This window comes from Cebus imitator, unplaced genomic scaffold (assembly GCF_001604975.1).
Source record: "Cebus imitator isolate Cc_AM_T3 unplaced genomic scaffold, Cebus_imitator-1.0 Scaffold89, whole genome shotgun sequence".
Lineage (NCBI taxonomy): Eukaryota > Metazoa > Chordata > Mammalia > Primates > Cebidae > Cebus > Cebus imitator.
The window spans coordinates 3716678-3737877 of record NW_016107404.1 but is presented as its reverse complement, the minus strand read 5'-3'; the positions used below and the strand labels follow the sequence as shown (position 1 = coordinate 3737877).

Sequence of the window (21200 nt, the reverse complement as noted above, 5' to 3'; positions counted from 1 at the left end):
AAACATCTCTGTAAATGTATGATTGTTTTATTTTTATAATGAATAAAGGGAAATTCTCATACAGTTTTATTTTACCGCCTTTTAGACATTACAGTTTAGTATCTAAATATTAGACACGTACATTAGAGAGATAATTAGACCATCTATCTGATATTCATTAGATAGCCTAATGGATTTGTCATTATCCTTCTATCACTTTCCATTTTTAAAATTTTCCCTTATTACTCCAGCATCCTCTGTATATTATATTCAGAAAAACTTTTCTCAAACTGTTCTTAGCATGAGAAAATATAATATGCCAAGGAAACAGGATTAAATTTCAGAAATTAGGATAAATTAAAACTGAATCAATTTTTTAAATGAATTCTTATGTTTAAAAATGTGCCATATTTATAGAGTTTCTTGGATTTTCTGTAATATACTATAACTGATTTCAGCTTGATGTGTACTTTTTAACATAAAAAAGCATTCATGTACTTTGAAGAAAGTAGTTCTTTTATCATTATTATGATAATAATAATGTGATATCTATGTTTTAATTACCCAGAAATGAACTACCATGGACTAACTAAAATCCACTTTTATGGCTTCCATGCTACATGCAAACTGATTGTTAAAAGTTTTCTCAGGGTGATGACAATTTTTAAATCATATCAAATTAACCAAAATTTTAACAATTGTTTATGTCAAAAAATATATATATTTTTTCTGTATCCTTCAACTCCTTATCTATAAAATGGAGGCAGGGTTGACTAAGTGATTCAAAGATCTTATTTGGCTCTAAAAGTATTTGATTCTAATAAGCAATGAAATAAAAGCAAATATCATTAAGTATAGATGATGAGTATCAAAGGAGTAATAATGCAGTGCTCTAATATATAAATAACCTTTTTTACTGTAATCTTTCTTGACCTCCTTTTGTGAATCAGTAGAGTTTTGATGTTAAATGGTACTTTTTAAAAAAGTAAACAATATCATTTTATTTTATGTTTCTCAGTTTTGAGGTATATGTAATTGACAAACAAAAATTGTATACATTTAAAGTACACATGTGATGTTTTGATATATGCATGCCTTATGAAATGTAACAAACTAATGCCTCTATCACTTCATATGGTTACTTTGTTTTCTGTAGTGAGAACAATGAAGATCTACTCTTTTAGCAAATTTTAAGTATAGAGTGCTTTGCTATTAACTATAGTCACCATAATGTACCTAAGATCACCAGGACATTTTCATCTTATAACTGAAAGTTTTTTCTTTACTGAATGTTTCACTGAGGGCACAGGTGCAATGGTTCCACACATGCATAAATTTTCTATTTGCATTTTCTATTTAGCTTCTTGACTAAGCATAATCTTTCATCTATCCTCCACAGTGAATTCTTAATTACTGATTATTTATGTCTTTACCTGCTTTGTTTGCAAGTTTTGCAGTCAATTTTGCACATTATTATATGTATATGTGTGTGAATGTGTGAATATATAGCAATAAAATCATTTCTGTTATAAGTACTTGATAGAGGCATATATTTTTATATCAGCCTTGTGATTTCAGAGTAGCTTTGCATATATGAGAGATCCTATCTTATTTTATTACATCACATTGCAAAATAACCTTGGCTGTTATACTTCAAGGTGTCAGGTGTTGAGCCATTAGCAGCTATGGAAGAGATCAGAATTATATTACAGCTGCACAACTACAAATAAAGGGTAATCCAAGATCTTTCAGGCTTAACATCAGCATATGGACAACTCCTTAGCACTAGCCTGAAAGAAAGTTAATTTGGGAATTTCAAACTAAATTCCCTCAGGAATGATTTTTAATTGAAGGATTTCTCTGATTTTTAACTCCTGTAATACAAATAGAAAGGTCTGTGAAAATAAGTAGTATACAATTAAAACAGAGAGCAATAACACAGACATTTGTGTATACATCTTCCAATACTCGTCATTTTATAAAAAATGTATTTTTGCATATTTAGTTTATACTTTCAATGCACTTGGGAAATATTTATTTCATTGACATCCTGGGTAGAAATTAGTAATAGAAACAGATCTATGACAATTTATTAGCATTATTGAGCTTTGTGCTTTTAAATTAAGCACAAAGTGGCATCTACCAGAATTATAAAAAAGAAACTGAATTTCAGAACATTTAAATTTCAGAAATGTGCATAGCTGTCTGGACTATTGAAACTACCTTCTGTTCTTCCTGCTTAAAGCCTCTCCCTGCCTATACTCCCACCCATATGCCCTAAAACCATACTCCTCCTAATAGGCAAATTGATCTTGGGGGAAATCAGATCAAGTCTCCTAATTTTTGACTCTCTAATCTTTGACTAGCCTTTCTCTTTTGCCTCTCTTCTGGCACCATAGAGTGTGGCAAAATTCCGAGATGTTGCTGCATTCCTGAAACTCCCATAGGACCATAATCTCTCTCTCTCTCTCTCTCTCTCTCTCTCTCTCTCCCTCACTCTCTCTCCTTTTTCCACCAGCCCCTCCCATACCACCATCAAATACCATTCACACACACAGAGAGCTAGGCTTCAGAAGCCCCTAGGAATTCCCAGTACTGATGCACTCCCTGATTCTCTTCCTGACCCTGGAGAAGGACTTCTTTTCTAATCTGCTAAGAAAGCTCTGCCTTTGTAACAAAATTGTTTATACTCTTAGTCCCTCAGGATTTAGAAATTATCAAGCCATGAAAAGACAATATTAATCCATATTGATTAGTGAAAGAAGCCAGTCTGCAAAAGCTGCAAATGATATAATTCCAACTATATGACATCCTGGAAAAGGCAAAAATATAGAGATAGTAAAAAGAATTTGTGATTGCCAAGAGCTTAGGAGAAAGGAAGAAGAGAAAACATTAATGTAAGATATAGATTTTATTTAATAATATATCAATATTCCTTCACCAATTAAAACAATTGTACCATACTAATGCAAAATGTTAATAATATGGAATATAGTGTAAATGTATGGGAAAGGAGAGGGAGTCTATGAAAACTCCTTATACATTCTGTCCAATTCTCCTGTAAACCTAAAAGTGCTCTAAAAGTAAAGTCTGTTAAATTAAAGATAATTTGGAAGATCCATGAGTAGGGGCAGGGAAGTCCAGGCAAATGGATTAGCAAGCATAGCAGAGATGCACTTGGCATGTCCCTGCCAGTGTGGCTGCAATGCTGAGGAGACAGGAGTGAAAGGAGATCAAGTCCAAGAGGTAGATGAGGTTGTGACAGCACTTAGAGTCTACAGAGATGGTTTTAATTTATATGAGGTACACTGGAAAAATATTCTTTCACTAATCAATATGGATTAATATTGTCTTTTCATGGCTTGATAATTTCTTTTTAGCACTAAATAATATTTCATTTTATGGGTTTACTACAGTTTGTTTATCATTTCACCTATTGAAGGACATCTTGGTTGCTATCATGTTTTTGCAATCATGGAAAAGATTGTTATAAACATTCATGTGCCGGTTTTTATGTGTACATAAGTTTTCAACTCATTTGGGTAAATGCTTAGAGCAATATTGATGAATCATATGGTAACAGTATGTTCGGCTTTGTTAGAAATTGCCAAACTATTTGCCAAAGTGGATGTACAAATTTGTATTTTCACCAACAATGAATGTGAGTTCCTGTTGGCTCCACGTTCTTATATAACATTATGGATTTTGGCCATTCTAATCAGTGTATAGTAATATCTCATTGTTGTCTTAATTTGCAATTTCCTGATGACATATGATGTTGAGTGTCTTTTCATATGCTTATTTGCCAACTACATATCTTCTTTGATTGCCTGTCTGTGCAGATCTTTTGCCCACTTGTTAATTGGGTTCTTTATTTTCTTATGATTGAGTTTTCAGTTTGTTGTGTATTTTGGATATAAGCCTTCTATATAATCCATGTTTTGCAAATATTTTCCCAGTCTTTATATTTTTATTCTCTTAATATGTCATTTGCAGAGCAGAAGTTTTTTATTTTAATGAGGTACAGTGTATAATTTTTTATTGATTACACTTTTGGTGTTGTATCTAAAAAGTCATCACCAAACCAATGGTCACACAGATTTTCTTTTATTTGTGTTCTAGAAGTTTTGTAGTTTTTCTTTTACATTTAGGTCTATAATTCATTTTAAGTTAATGTGAATTTGAATAACTTTTTATAGTTCTTTCTCATTTGCATTCTGATTTTCATGTTACCTCCTAAAAGGGGCCTTTCCTACTCATCCTAGGTAAAGCAGTCCCTCCCAACCAATTGCTGTTTGATCCATTATTCACCTTTTCCCCTAGCATTGCCATTATCTATAATTATATTGTCCTTTATTTTCATTCTTACTTTTTCTTTGTCTAGAAATGTTATGTGAGCTGAAAGTCAGTCTGTCCTGTCTACTGCCCTATCCGCAGGGTCTAAGACAGTATTTGAAAATTATTTAGTGAATAAATGAATGAACAAGAAATACACTTAACAAAGCTCACAGACACATAGTGATATATGTTACAATCCTTATCTATGAGTGTCTTTATAAGTAACAAAGACAGACAACTTATAACAATGAAAACTAGGGTAGAGAAGAGGAAGCAACATTCAAACGAAAGTATTACCATTTTGTTTGTTCTGCCTGTAACATGTAGTAAGCCCAGCTGAATGTAAAATACATTGCTGCGAGAAGAGTGTGACTCTTAGTAATGTTGAATGATTTGCATGGAAGTTTTTCTTTTTTTTTTTTTTTTTTTTTGAGACGGAGTTTCGCTCTTGTTACCCAGGCTGGAGTGCAATGGCGCGATCTCTGCTCACCGCAACCTCCGCCTCCTGGGTTCAGGCAATTCTCCGGCCTCAGCCCCCTTAGTAGCTGGGATTACAGGCACGCGCCACCATGCCCAGCTAATGTTTTGTAGTTTTAGTAGAGACAGGGTTTCACCATGTTGACCAGGATGGTCTAGATCTCTTGACCTCGTGATCCACCCACCTCGGCCTCCCAAAGTGCTGGGATTACAGGCGTGAGCCACCGCCCCGGGCTACATGGAAGTTTTTCAAGTCCTTTATCTGTTACCGATAGATTTTATTTTTGGAGCAGACCTATTTAAACATTGTGAACAGTCAACAGAGCTCAACAATTTAGATATAGAATGAATGTTTCACAACAGAATAAAAGCCATGTATGACAACCCCACAACTAACATCATACTCTATGGTAAAAAGGTGAAAGCTTTTTCTCTAAGATTAGGAACAAGGCAAAGATACCCACTGTTGCTACTTCTGTTCAGCATAATACTGACAATCCAAGATAGGGCATTTAGGCTAAAGAAAGAAATAAAAGGTATACAAATAGAAAAGAATAAAGTGAAATGGTCTCTGTATACTGACAACATGATAATATAGAAAAATTATTGAAGACTCCACTGAAAAATGTTAAAGCTAATATAAAAATTTAGTAAAGTTGCAGGATACAAAATCAACTTACAAAAAATTGATAGTGTTTCAATACACTAACAAGACTGCCTGACAAAAGTCTCACTTAAAAAAACAGTCTCACTTAAGAAAACAGTCCCACTTACAAAACTATCAAAGGAATAAAATACTGAAGAGTAAATTTACCAAGGAGGTGAAATATCTGTATATTGACGACCATAAAACATTAATGAATAAAAGATCACAAATAAATGGAAAGATATTCCATATTTGTGGATTGAAAGAATTGATAGTTAAAACGTCCAAACTACCCAAAGCATTTTAGAGATTTAGTGCACTACCTATCAAAATTCCAATGTCATTCTTCACAGAAATAGAAAAAAAATCCTAAAATTTGTATGGGACTACAAAAAACCCTGAATAACTGAAGCAACCTTTACCAAAAAGATCAAAGCTGGAGGCATTATACTACTGAATTTCAAAATATATTACAAACCTATAATAATCAAAACAGTATGCTACTGGCATAAAAACAGACACATTGACCAGTGGAATAGGATAGAGAGCCCAGAAATAAACCCACACATTTATGGTGAATTGATTTTTAACAAAGGTGCCAAGATCATACAATGGAGAAAGGACAATCCCTTCAAAATTGGTATTGGAAAAACTGGATGTTCACATACCGAATAAAAATAGACACTTATCTCAAACCTTGTACAAGAATCAACTCAAAGCAGATTCAAGCCTTAAATGTAAGACCTGAAACTATAAAACTATTAAAAGAGAAAATATGGGAGAAGCTCTGTAACATTGATTGGTCTGGGCAATGATTTATTGGATATAACCTCAAAAGCACAAGCACCAAGAGCAAATAAGCATATCACAAACAAATGGAAAGATATCCCACAAATAAATTATCTGTGGATTGAAATTATTAATATTGTTAAAATGTCCATACTACCAAAAGCATTCTATAGATTCAATGTAATACCTATTAAAATTCCAGTGTCGTTCTTCACAGAAATAGAAAAAAAAATCCTAATATTTGTATGGAACTGCATGGGATTATTCCAGACTGAAAGCTTCTGCACAGTAGAGTAAACAACAGAGTGAAGACAAAACACATAGATCAGGAGAAAATGTTTGCAATTCATATATCAGATAAGTGGGTAATAGCCAAAACATACAAGGAAATCAAACTACTTAATAAGAAGAAAACAAATAACCGTATTAAAAAGTGAGTAAAGGACACAAATAGACATTTCTCGAAAGAAGAGATACAGGTTGACAACAGATACGTGAGAAAATATCATCTCTAATTATAAGAGAAATGTAAATTAAAACCACAATGAGAGATTGCCTCACACCTATTAGGTTGGCTATTATCAAAAGATAATAAGTGTTGGCAAGCACATGGAGAAAAGGGAACCCTCATACACTGTAGGTGGTATTGTGGATTATTACAGCTGTTTTGGAAAATGGTATGAAGTTTCCTTAGAAAACTAAAAATAGAATTACTGTGAGCTCCAGCAATCTCACGACTAGATATATACCCAAAGGAATTGAAATCAGCATGTTGAAGAGTTGTCTGCACGCCCATATTGATTGTAGTACTATTCACAGTGGTCAAGATATGGAAACAATCTAAGTGTCCATGAATGGATGAATGGATTTTTAAAATGTGGTATATTCACACAGTTGAATACTATTCAGCCTTAAAAAAGGAAATTTGTCCTTTTCGACAACATGAATGAAACTAGAGGACATTGTCTTAAGTTAAATACGCCAGGCACAAAGAGACAAATACCCAATTGCCTCACTTCTATATGGAATCTAAAACAGTCAAACTCACAGAAGTAGAGAGTAGAACAGTGGTTACCCGGGCCTGGTTGTGTGTGAGTGGTCAGGGAAAGGAGAGACATTGGTCACGAAGTACAAAGTTTCAGTTAGAAGAAATAAGTTCTGGTGTTCTATTGCACAGCACAGTGACTCTAGTTAATAATAACATATATTTCAAAATAGCTAAAAGAGAATTTTTAAATGTTCTCACCCCAAAAACAATTGATTTCAGGTGATGGATATGTTAATTACTCTGATTTAGTCAAAGTAGAATGTATAGATGTATCAAAACATTACATTTTACTTAATAAACATATACAATTGTCAATTAAAAATAAAATAAAACTTTTAAAAGGCAATAGAAAATCCAGATAGATTGCTTCTCCTTTTCCCAAAGTACAAATTAACTTCCAATAATTTTAATTAACTTTCTATTAAGCAAACAGTAGAAAATAATGTATTTGTAATCTTGCTTAAATGATAAATTATCCTGTCTTTCCCATACATGGGAAAATAGTCAAGTGATCCAATCTTTTTACAGCTTCTACTGAATCTAGGACAAACCAAAAGCCAAAGGAGGTATCAAAATTAATTCCATGGCTGCTGTTGAGCCATTTCATAAAGATTCTTAAATTTTGAAATATCAAGAAAGACTTGCCTGCCACAGACAAGAGATGAGTGGTTTTAAACTACAGTCATTATCATCATGGCATTAATATAGCTATTGGGACCAATTGTCATCTGTCATTTAAATCTTTCTTGTATTTTTATAGGGGAACCCATAAAAAATAAAAATTAAAATCATTGTGGGCTTTTCTGCTGAATCTCATTATCAACCTGCACATGTTTATAAGGGATGTAAGAAAGAAATACCTTTTTATAATTTGAAAAAACACATTAGATTCAACTATATTTGTTGGGCAAACCACCATATGATTAAATTTGTTCAAAGCACTGTGGTGGCTACCAAGAAATATGTGACACAGTTTCTGCATTCATGAATCACACTGTGTTTGGGGAAAATAAAATTCAGTTACTTTAAAAATTAGAAGAAAAACACCAAAAACAATAAAAAATAACTGCCAATTTATCTCTTTAAAATTGACTAGTTAACTTTCATTTCCATTATTTCATATAATTGTGACAACAATTTTTTAAAGTATCAAGCACACTGATTTTCAAAATCGGCAAAATGAGATAAAGAAAGGCAAAATCATATTTACCCAAAGTCATTCAGCAGTCAAGCCAGGACTGGACCTAAGGTGACTTGTAATCTTTTTGAAGGCAGAACTTATATCTGCATGTATGCTAACTGCATAGATTAGAGCCTAGCACATCATAGGCATTGAGTAAATACTTGCTGACTAAATAAATTGGAACCTAAGCTTCATCCAGGGTTATCCAATCAGTATGCAGTTCTTGGATGTATAGAGACTATGTTGTATTTGTCTTGCTTTCCCCATTTTTGGCATGAATGGCTGGCCTAGAGGGGTTGCTCAATAATGTTAGATCATACGCAAAATAGAAGGGGTTCAAGCCATGTGTTAGAATTGAAGCAAGAATAGACTTTACTAGGATTTTCAATAGGCTTACAAAGAAAAAATATTTGAATAGAGTTTTAGAGAGTGGAAGGAAGATGGAAAGTGAGGGAAGAGCATTTTTAGTAGAAAATGATGTAGGGCTAACTATGTCATCCAAAGACTCAAATGTTTTATATTCCAGAGGCTGAAAGAAGAACCAACATGACTGCAAATAAACAAATTAACAGATAAAAGTAAACAATAGGGAAATTATGGCTTGGCTTAATGAATATAGCAAGAGGCAGCAAGCATCTGAGGAAGGGGGTGTGTGTGTGTGTGTGTGCGTGTGTGTGTGTGTGTGTGTGTATTCTTCTTTGTGTATTTACGTGCCATTATATACCATTAGCTTCTGGGTTTCTGCATTAATACATGCCATGTATGTAAGGGCTGTATAAAACACTTTTTCCTATACTATTCAGCAGTGATTTTTTTAAAGTCAGAGATGGCTGCATGTAAATGTTACTAAGTTGTTCCAATCTCTAAAAATCATGTTTAATAACAGTTTGCCAGGCTTTTTATTTATAGAAAGAGGGTGATGTTATAAACACAACCAACAGCTATTTGTCTTTATTTTTTTTAATTTTTATTTTTTTATTATACTTTAAGCTCTGGGGTACATGTGCAGAATGTGCAGGTTTGTTACACAGGTATATATGTGCCATGGTGCTTTGTTGCACCCTTCTTGTTTGTGTTTTGAGAAGGAATCTCGCTCTGTCACCCAGGCTGGAGTGCAATGGCGGATCTCCGATCACTGCAACCTCCACCTTCCAGGTTCAAGTGATTCTCCTGCTTCAGCCTCCCAAGTAGCTGGGACTGCAGCCCCCCACCACCGTGGCTGGCTAAGTTTTTGTGTTTTTTTTTTTTTTTTAGTAGAGACAGGGCTTCACCGTGTTAGCCAATCTCCTGACCTCATGATCCACCTGCTTTGGCCTCCTAAAGTGCTGGGATTACAGGTGTGAGCCACAGCACACGGTCAGCTATTTGTCTTTTCAATAAGATATCTTCTGAGAAAAATTTGCAACATTTTAAAGATCCACATTAAATTTAAATTATAAAGATGGACATGTATGTTCTTAAGGTATCCATGCAATATATAGATAGAAATACATGTTTATTCAATTTAAACATGAAAATCCAAAATTAGCATGTCATAATCAAGGGAATTGCCTAATGTTACCTTTCTGAAGAGAAATTACATTAAAATTTTTATTATAAAATCTTATGATAAAACCGGTAGAATTTATTCATAAGTTAGAGAAGAAAATAAAACATCTAGCCTAATCCAACCTCCCAAATATAGAAATTGATTTGCAGTTTAGATTATTTTCTTTGATCTTTGGACATATGCCTATTCTTTGCATGATTATGGCTGGAATTGGTGATCATAGAATTGTGTGTGCACACTAGTGTGTGTGTGTGTGTGTGTGTGTGTTTTGCTTAAATCATAGTATTTATTAGTTAAATGTCTGTCTTTTCTGAGGCATGCATTTTTTACTAAATGCAATACATTTAGTGTACATTCAATTTTTCAAAACTATTTCAATCCACTCTATGCCAAACTACAAATTGTAATGCCATAGAATTATATTGCATATATTTTATAACTCCAATATACTTATTGGAAGGAGGCAGTGGTGAAACATATGTCATATAGCTGTTAAAAGAGACCTTTGCCAGGTACTTCTAAAGAAGATTTTAATTCAGAAGAAAATAATTGCAAAACAGAGAAGGTCTGTGAGAAGAATCTATCTTGAGCACTTAAGCTGAAGCCAGAAGACCAAACAATGACCTCTGAATCATGGGGGTCACCTTGTATCCTCTATCTTTAAAATTAAGCTTATCCTGAAATGTTTGTTAAAGGCAAATGTTATTTCCTGATTGAAATCTTATAATGAATTAGTGCCAGAGACAGAACTTGGATTAAAGAAAAGAAAATGTCTTTTGACTTTCAGGTCCACTATGATCAATATGTTTAGTTTCATAGCTTATCTCTTCTCATTGGAGTCTTAATTCCTTTAAAACTGGAATTTCATCACACTCATCTTTGTATCCCTTAGAATACCAGGTACAATATCATGCACTCAAAAATGTATTGACTTGAATAATTTTCCAGTGCAGTCTACTTATCTACATAAATATTCAATTAGCAGATTAGACATGAAATGGTAACATTATTGAACATTGGCTGCATCTTAACAACTGTACTGTTAGTTCCATTTGCGTAGTCTTTGTTCAACTATTTTACAGTTCAAAGCTTTCTTTTAGACCATAATCCAAACATATTTAAAAAGGAAAAATTAAGTCCTTTGTGGGTATTTTTTACTTTCATAGGAGAAAGTATAATTTAAACCTGTTGGTTGATAAAACAGAAAAAGTATCTCAGGATCCGAGTTTTTCTTTGGGATGCCAATCTGAGTGGTCTGTCTCTTTCTGCTTACAACATACTATGCTTATAAAACTAGACTCCTCAAAATGGAGCACCTGATCCTCTTTGAAATGGCTCCTGACTCTATGTCCAACTTTATCTTCAGTCAACTTACAGCTTTCATCTTCTCATGAGCCAACATATTAGCTATCTTTCTACTCCTAGAATATTCTCAACTTTGCCATTCTAGGAGTTTTCACTTGTTTTCCCATATGCCTGAAATGCATATCCTTGATTAGTCCCATGGGTTACTCTATAGCCCTACAGTTCTTGGATTTAAAGATCCCAGATATTTAAATACCTTGTGAAGGGTGGTGTTTTCTGGCCATCTTACCTAAAGTAGCACCCCATCAGAGATACCTGCTGTCACACCACCTTTTTCATTTCTTTCACAGCATGCCTCACAATAATGATGATATTCAGTAGCTGTCTTCTAAAACAAAGTATAAGTTTCATGAGTACAGTAACCTTTTTCTACCGTTTTCCTGAACATACTCACTGTGCAGAAAACAGTGCCCAACAGAAAGTAAATGTCTAGAAAATGATCTCTGAATGAAAAAACAAATATCTACTGGAAAACTGTGACTTTTGAGATCTTAAACAGTAAATTAATTTGAAGAGTGAAGTATTTTTCTTTTTTTTTTTTTTTTGCATTTTTCTTTTTTCTAAAACTGATGACTGGTTGGTATCCATGTTGTAGGCCAAACTGCATCATTTTTTCAACAATGAAGACTGTGGGACATAGGAAATCAGGAAGTTTTCCAAAGTAGTCATGGGGATAAAAAAAAAAAAAAAAGAACTTTTTAGCCTTATTTTTATTCAAGCAAAAATAACTATACTTTTTACATTTTCTGAATGTAAATAAGTGTCTTATGTGATACCAATTTTTTTTCATATCTATATACATTTTAATAATTAGGTTATGTAAAATTTCGTAAATTTAGAAGTTTGTTGGAAAGTTATTTCTAATCTCCTAATAAGTTGAAAGAAAATGACTTCAAACAATGTATTGAAACCTTATTAAAAGAAACTGGCCACATGTGGTGGCTCACACCTCTAACCCCAGTATTTTGGGAGGCGTGATCACCTGAGGTCAGGAGTTCAAGACCAGCCTGGCCGACATGGCAACACCCTGTTTCTACTAAAAATACAAAAATTAGCTGGACGTGGGCCTGTAATCCCAGCTACTCAGGAGGCTGAGGTAGGAGAATCACTTGAATCCAGGAGGCAGAGGTTGCAGTGAGCTGAGATTGCACCATTGCACTCCAGCCTGGGTGGCAAGAGCAAAACTACATCTTAGAAAAAAAAAGAGAGAGAGAAACTGTAGGAGACCAAAAAAAGAAAGAAATATAGAAAGAAAAAAGGAAGAATAGCAGGAGTCTGTTTTATATGAATGTCATTGAGCTTAACAGACCCAGAGGTTGAACTTTGAAGGGTTTTAACTATATATGTGCTTCTCAATCCATCTCAAATATCTATTTTATTCAGAGGAAAATCAGTGAGAATAATTTCTTATAAGGCAATTTGTGATCTTAATACACAGTGTTACATATTGACAACATTTCATTAAAATTATAAGTACTTATTGCTTTCCTTTCAGAGTATCATATCTGTGCCACTTCTATCTATATAGCCTTTGCAATTATAATCTATATTTACCAATTTTTCTTTTTAATATGGTATAAGGTACGAATGATTACTAACTTTATTTTGTCTCGGTGGAGGAACTGTGTCATCAATAGTATATTTGAGCTACTGTAGGACTGATATACTCCTTCTATGAAGAGTACAACTAAATGTCTTATGGGTCTTGGTATTTTCCTAAGAAGTACCATTTTATAGAAAAAAAACTTATTTTCTGGTAAATAAAAAGAGAAAATATGAGGAACAAAGTTGATAGCCTTCAACTTTCAATTATTCCCTTTAAAGCTCATATTTGATTTTGGATTATGCTATGGTGAATGCACACAAATCCCACTTTTCAAATGGAATAATTTATTTTCTTAATGTTTATCTTTCAACCTAAAATAATTTTTTTCATACCTGCATTTGAAACTTCAAACAAAATTCTCAGAATAATGAAAAACTACTACTACATTTTAACTTAAATGTGGAACTGTGATTATAGACATTTCTGCAAGCAAGTCATTCAAACACCACTTTTCCTATGTCATATTTTAAACACCACTGTAGATTTCTTATTTTGAACATGGTATTTGACTTCTGCTTCTCTCTAAGTTAGAGGAACACTAATTAGATGTACCTTCCTCCTTAAAACAATAACAAGCAACAATAAAAACCAACAGAATGTATGAAACAAGTATTTTTTAAAAAACACTAAACACTAGGCAGTGAAGTACAAGGATCCCAATCTCTCTGCAGATTGGGATCTACAGTGGGACCCAATATTCAACATTCTTAAAGAAAGAATTTTCAATCCAGAATGTTATATCCAGCTAAACCAAGCTTCATAAGTGAGAAAGAAATAAAATCTTTTACAGACAAGCAAATACTGAGGGATTTCATCACCACCAGGACTGTCTTACAAGAATTCCTGAAGGAAGCACTAAATATGGAAAGGAAAAACCAGTACCAGTCACTGGAAAAACATACCAAATTTTAAAGACCATCGACACTATGAAGAAAGTGCATCAACTAACGGGCAAAATAACTATCTAGCATCATAATGACAGGATCAAATTCACACATAACAATATGAATCTTAAATGTAAATGGTCTAAATGCCCCAATTAAAAGACACAGACTGGGCTGGGCACGGTAGCTCACGCCTGTAATCCCAGCACTTTTGGAGGCCGAGACGGGTAGATCACGAGGTCAAGAGATCAAGACCATCCTGGTCAACATGGAGAAATCCCGTCTCTAGTGAAAATACAAAAATTAGCTGGGCATGGTGGCACACGCCTGTAGTCCCAGCTACTCGGGAGGCTGAGGCAGGAGAATTGCTTGAACCCAGGAGACAGAGGTTGCGGTGAGCCGAGATCGCACCATTGCACTCCAGCCTGGGTAACAAGAGCGAAACTCCGTCTCAAAAAAAAAAAAAAAAAAAAAAAAAAAAAAGAAAAGAAAAGACACAGACTGGCAAACTGGACAAAGAGTCAAGACCCATCAGTGTGCTGTATTCAGGAGATCCATCTCACATGCAAAGGCACACATAGGCTCAAAATAAAAGGATGAAGGAATATTTACCAAATGAATAGAAAGGAAAAAAGAAAAAACAGGGGTTGCAATCCTAGTCTCTGATAAAACAGACTTTAATCCAACAAAGATCAAAAAAGACAAGAGCATTACCTAATGCTAAAGGGAACAATGCAGCAAGAAGAGCCAACTGTCCTAAATATATATGAACTCGATACAGGAGCACCCAGATTCATAAAGCAAGTTCTTAATGACCTACAAAGAGACTTAGACTCTCATACAATAATCGTGGGAGACTTTAACACCCACTGTCAATATTAGACTGGTCGGCAGGACAAAAAATTAACAAAGATATTCAGGACTTGAACTCATCTCTGGACCAAGTAGACCTAATAGACATATACAGAACTCACCATCCCACATCAACAGAATATACATTCTTCTCAGCACCACATCTCACCTACTCTAAAATTGACCACATAATTGGAAGTAAAACACTCCTCACAAATGCGAAAGAACTGAAATCATAACAGTTTCTGAGACCACAGGACAATCAAATGAGAACTCAGGATTAAGAAACTCACTCAAAATCACACATCTACATGGAAACTGAACAACCTGCTCCTTAATGACTACAGGGTAGATAACAAAATTAAGGCAGGAAATAAAGATGTTCTTTGAAACTAGCGAGAACAAAGACACAATGTACCAGAATCTCTGGGACACAACTAAAACAGTATTTAGAGGGAAATTGATAACACTAAATGCCCACAGGAGAAAGCAGGAAAGAACTAAAATTGACACTCACAATTAAAAGAACTAGAGAAGCAAGAGCGAACAAATTCAAAAGCTAGCAGAAGTACAGAAATAACTAAGATCAGAGCAAAATTGAAGTAAATAGAGACACAAAAAACCCTTCAAAAATTAATGAACCCAGGAACTGATTTTTTTTTAAAGATCAGCAAAATAGACTGCTAGCCAGACTAATAAAGAAGCAAATAGAGAACAATCGAATAAACACAATAAAAATTTGTAAAGGGAATATCAACACTAATCCCACAGAGATACAAACTATCACCAGAGAATATTATAAACACCTCTATGCAAATAAAATAGAAAATCTAGAAGAAATGGATCAATTCCTGGACACATACACCCTCACAGGACTAAACTAGGAAGAATTTGAATTCCTGAATAGACCAATAACAAGTTCTGAATTGAGGCAGTAACTAATAGCCTACCCACCAAAAAAAAAAAAAAAAAAAAAAAAGCGCCCAGGACCAGATGGATTCACAGCTGAATTCTGCCAGAGGTACAAAGAGGAGCTAGTACCATTCCTTCTGAAACTATTCCAAAAATAGAAAAAGAGGGACTCCTCCCTAACTCATTTTATGAGGCCAGCATCATCCTGATACCACAACCTGGCAGAGACACAACAAAAAAAGGAAAGTTTCAGGCCAATATCCCTGATAAATATCCATGCAAAAATAATAAAATACTGGTAAACCAAATCCAGTAGCACATTAAAAAGTTTGTTCACCATGATCAAGTCGGCTTCATCCCTGGAATGCAAGGCTGGTTCAACATGCACAAATCAATAAACATAATCCATCACATAAACAGAACCAATGACAAAAAACACATGATGATCTCAATAGATGCAGAAAAGGCCTTCAACAAAATTCAATACCCCTTCATGCCCTCAGTAAAGTAGGTACTGATGAAATAGATCTCAAAATAATAAGAGCTATTTATGACAAACCCACAGCCAATATCATACTGAATAGGTAAAAGCTGGAAGCATTCCCTTTGAAAATTGGCACAAGACAAGGATGTCCTTTCTCACCACTCCTATTCAACATAGTATTGGAAGTTCTGGCCAGGGCAATCAGGCAAGAAAAAGAAATAAAGCGTATTCAAATAGGAAGAGAGGAAATCAAATTGTCTCTGTTTGCAGATGAAATGATTGCATATTTAGAAAACCGCATAAATCTCAGCCCAAAATCTCCTTAAGCCGATAAGCAAGTTCAGCAAAGTCTCAGGACACAAAATCAGTATGCAAAAATCACAAGCATTCCTATACACTAATAATGTGGAAACAGAGAGCCAAATCTCGAGTGAACTCCTATTCACAATTGCCACAAAGAGAATAAAATACCTAGGAATACAACTTAGGAGGGATGTGAAGGACCTCTTCAAGGAGAACCATAAACCACTGCTCATGAAAATAAGAGAAGACACAAACAAATGGAAAAACATTCCATGCTCATGGATAGGAAGAATCAATGTCATGAAAATGGCCATACTGCCCAAAGTAATTTATAGATTCAGTGCTATCCCCAACAAACTACCATTGACTTTCTTCACAGAATTAGAAAAAAAAAAAAAGCTAATTTAAATTTCATATGAAACCAAAAAAGAGCTCGTATAGCCAAGACAATCCTAAGCAAAAAGGGCAAAGCTGGAGGTATAACAGTACCTGACTTCAAACTATACTACAAGGCTACAGTAACCAAAACAGCATGGTTCCAGTACCAAAACAGATATATAGATGAATAAAACAGAACAGAGGCCTCAGAGATAATGCCACACATCTACAACCATCTGATCTTTGACAAACCTGACAAAAACAAGTAATGGGGAAAAGATTTCCTATTTAATAAATGATATTAGGAAAACTGGCTAGCTATATGCAGAAAACTGAAACTGGACCCTTTCCTTACACCTTATACAAAAATTAACTCAAAATGGATTGAAGACTTAAATATAAGACCTAAAATTATAAAAACCCTCGAAGAAAACCTAGGCAATAAAATTCAGGACATAGGCATGGGCAAAGACTTCATGACTAAAACACCAAATGCAATTGCAACAAAAGCCAAAATTGACAAATGGGATCTAATTAAACTTGAGAGCTTCTGCATGGCAAAAGAAACTGTCATCAGAGTGAACAGGCAGCCTACAGAATGGGAGAAAATTTTTGCAATCTATCCATCTGACAAAGGGCTAATATCCAGAATCTACAAGGAACTTAAAGAAATTTACAAGAAAGAAAAAAACATCAAAAAGTGGGAGAAGTATATGAACAGATGCTTCTCAAAAGAAAACATTTTTGTGACCAAAAAACATATGAAAAAAGCTCATCATCACTGGTCATTAGAGAAAAGGAAAACAAAACCATAATGAGATACCATCTCACACCAGTTAGAATGGCAATCATAAAAATCAGGAAACAACAGATGCTGGAGAGGATGTGGAGAAATAGGAACACTTTTACACTGTTGCTGGGAACATAAATTAGTTCAACCATTGTGGAAGACAGTGTGGCAATTCCTCAAGAATCTATAACCAGAAATACCATTTGACCCAGCAATCCCATTACTGGGTATATACCCAAAGATTATAAATCAATCTACTGTAAAGACACATGCACACATATGTTTACTGCAGCACTGTTCACAATAGCAAAGACTTGGAACCAACCCAAATGGCCATCAATGATAGACTGAATAAAGAAAATGTGGCATATATACACCATGGAATAGTATGCAGCCATAAAAAAGAAACCGAGTAGAGTTCATGTCCTTCGCAGGGACATGGATGAAGCTGGAAACCATAATTCTCAACAAATTAACACAAGAACATAAAACCAAACATAGTGTTTTCTCACTCAGTGAGAGTTGAACATGGACACAGGGAGGGGAATATTATGCACTAGGGCCTATCAGGGGGTGGGGGACTAGAGAAGGGATAGCATTAGGAGAAATACTTAATGCAGATGACGGGTTGATGGGTGCAGCAAACCACCATGGCACATATATACCTATGCAACAAACCTGCATGTTCTGCACATGTATCTCAGAACTTAAAGTATAGTAAATAAATAGAAAACAAACAAACAAAGAGACCCTACATTTGCATCATCTTTCTGCTTTGAGGGAATTTCTAAGCCACAACTCAAGAAAGGAGAGTCCAGGTGAAAATTAGTGAATTCTATAAGGTAAGGAAATGAAAATGTGAGTACAGGGATAGCAAGGCTTTTGGAATTCACAGAATAGAGATGTGGAGAGGAAATAGATACACAAAGAACCCAAAGATTTGTATGAGATACCCCTCAAGTATACACCAGAATACTGATCAGGACACGCATATGAGGAAACTGATTGACATACATAGTACATTCCATCCATCAAAAGCATAAAACATATTCAAGTATACATGAAACATTGATCAAGATATATCATATACTACATCATAAAGTAAGTCTTAGTGAATTTTGGAAGATTCAACTCACACAATGTATTTCTCTAACTAAAACAGGATAGAAATAAAATTCAATCAGTCCCCAAACATTTGAAAATCCAAAAACCCATGGGTCACAGAAGAAATAGAAAGAGGAATAAAAAAGTATTTTTAACTGAACGACAATGAAAATACAAACATATCAAAAACTAAGAAATGATGCTAAAGCAGTTCTTAGGAAATTCTAATACAATATGCTAACATTACTAAAAACAAGATGTCTTGAATTAATGACACCAACTAGCACTTTAAGAAATCAGAAGACATGAAAATTAACTCAAAGTAGCAAAAAGGAAAGTGTAAATACCAGGACATAAATCATGATCGAATAGAGATCATGTCAGTAATGCAATGTTGGTTTAATATTTGAAATAAGGCAATGTGATTCACCATGCAAACTAAAAAAAATGAAGAAGACATTAACAGAGAGGTCTACTTGTTCATCAACAGAAAACACAAAATGATTAAGATGTCAGTTCTCCCCAAACTTATCTGTAGATTAAATACAATGCCAGTTCAAATCCTAGCAGACTTAATTGAACAGATTTTCAAGCTGATTTTAAAACTCATGTGAAAATAAGTATAGAATCACTAAAACAACTTTGAAAAAGGACAAAGCTGATGTAGTAAAACTATCTGCTCTCAAGGTTTATTATGATGCTACAATAATCAAGACTCTACTGGATTGACATAAAGAAATAACTTGGTCAAAGAAACAGAGTGGAGATTCCGGAAATAGACACACAAACATATGGGCAACTCTTGTTTTTGTTTATCATCTTTCTGAAAAATCCTCATAGAAAATTGTTTGGTTTAGCTCTCAGCAGCCCATTCCTGATGTCTGAGGAAGCTTGCCTTCTTTTGAGCTACCTGATCTTTCTTCTGAGCAAGTGACATTTTAGGATGGTTCTACCTCTTTTTAACTTCTTTCCTGGGTGCCTTTTTATAGACTCGATTCTCTCATACAGCAGCATGAGCTTTCTTATACATCTCCTCCACGTCTGGAGTTGCTGTTCTTTATGTGTTGAGAGAACTGTTTCTTGTAAGCATCTTCATCTTCCTCCATTTAGTAGCACATGTAATTTACAACATTCTGGCCCATGGTGTGCTTCCAGTGTACTTCTGCATTAAATTCTTTGTTTTCAGAATTATAGCCAGGGACGTATTTGGTACTGTGAGGGAGAGACAAACCTCCATTCACAGCTCCCTTCAGAGCACCAAAAACTTGATTGCCAGTGGTGGTTCTGGCAAGGCCTTCATCTCCAGTCACCCCACTTGGCCTTCACAGGTCTTGTCCATACCAAACCTACTGAGAATCCCGTGGTCCAGCAGCAGGCAGGTACAGTACACTGCAGCGTAATTTGTCAGGTCAACCTTCACAACATGTTTTGGCAGTCTGTGTGCATATGCTCTGAAGACTATCATATTGCCTTCTACACCAGGGTAAGCAATCTGACAAATAATATCTCTGTTTGTTACACTATCCTCCTGTATTTGGGTGTTTTCTATTTAGTTTCATCCTGTATCACCAAGCATTTCTGAGCATAGTAATCATTTCACCCTCCCGTTGTCTTCTAAATTTCACTTGATATCTCTTAAAGTAGGCCTTATTCTTAACAACTTTAGCAAACCCCATCCTGCAGACCAAATGCCCACATCCACAGCTTGACAGAGACCTCTAGGCCCAGCAGTGCTAGGCAGGGCAAAGGGGGGCAAGTGGTTCCTGATAAAGTTGATGACAGGGAGGAATGGGAACTGTCACACACTCCTGGTGGGAATGTAAAATGGCATGACGCCTACATGTTTGGAAAACAGCTTGACAGTTTTTTAGAAACTTAAATCCATACTCACCATATAGCCATTATACTCCTATGAGAAACAAAATCGTATGTCCATACAAAGACTTGTACCCAAATATTTGTAGAATCTTTATATTCAGTAGTCAAAAACTAGAAATAAATGACCATCATCCAAATTGTGGCATGTCCATACAATAAAATGTAATTACTGATAAACACAGCATGGATGAATCTAGAAATAATTGTACTGAGTTTTAAAAGCTAGTCAAAAAACAGTCCATATGGTGTGATGCCATTTATATAGAACTAAAAAATAAAGCAAAGTACTCTATATAACTGAAAGCACATCAGTGGCTTCCTGGAGAGGGGACTGCAGTATGTTCTAATCTCTCATTATAAAGGAGAACAAAGACAGTTTCAGAGGTGATGGATATGTTTACTATCTTGATTGTGATAAAGGCTTCAGAAGTATATACCATGTTAAAACATTGAACTGTACACTTTATATGTGTATATTTTATCACAGATCAATTATACTTTAACACTATTAAAATATGAGTAAAGCACATTTTAAAATATTTAGAAATCCAAAAATAGCATACATTAAACATAAAATATAAACGATATAGATTGAATCCATTATAATAAAATTGATAAAGTTGATCAGAAAAAAA

General features: G+C 34.6%; 1 protein-coding gene and 1 pseudogene across 1 annotated transcript in view; one reads left to right on the top strand and one right to left on the bottom strand.

The window, feature by feature from the left end:
• SPAG16 (sperm associated antigen 16) overlaps nucleotides 1-21200 on the top strand; it is a 1101632-nt gene that overhangs the window by 955418 nt on the left and 125014 nt on the right. The window lies entirely within an intron of this gene.
• LOC108308930 lies at nucleotides 19541-20363 on the bottom strand (annotated as a pseudogene).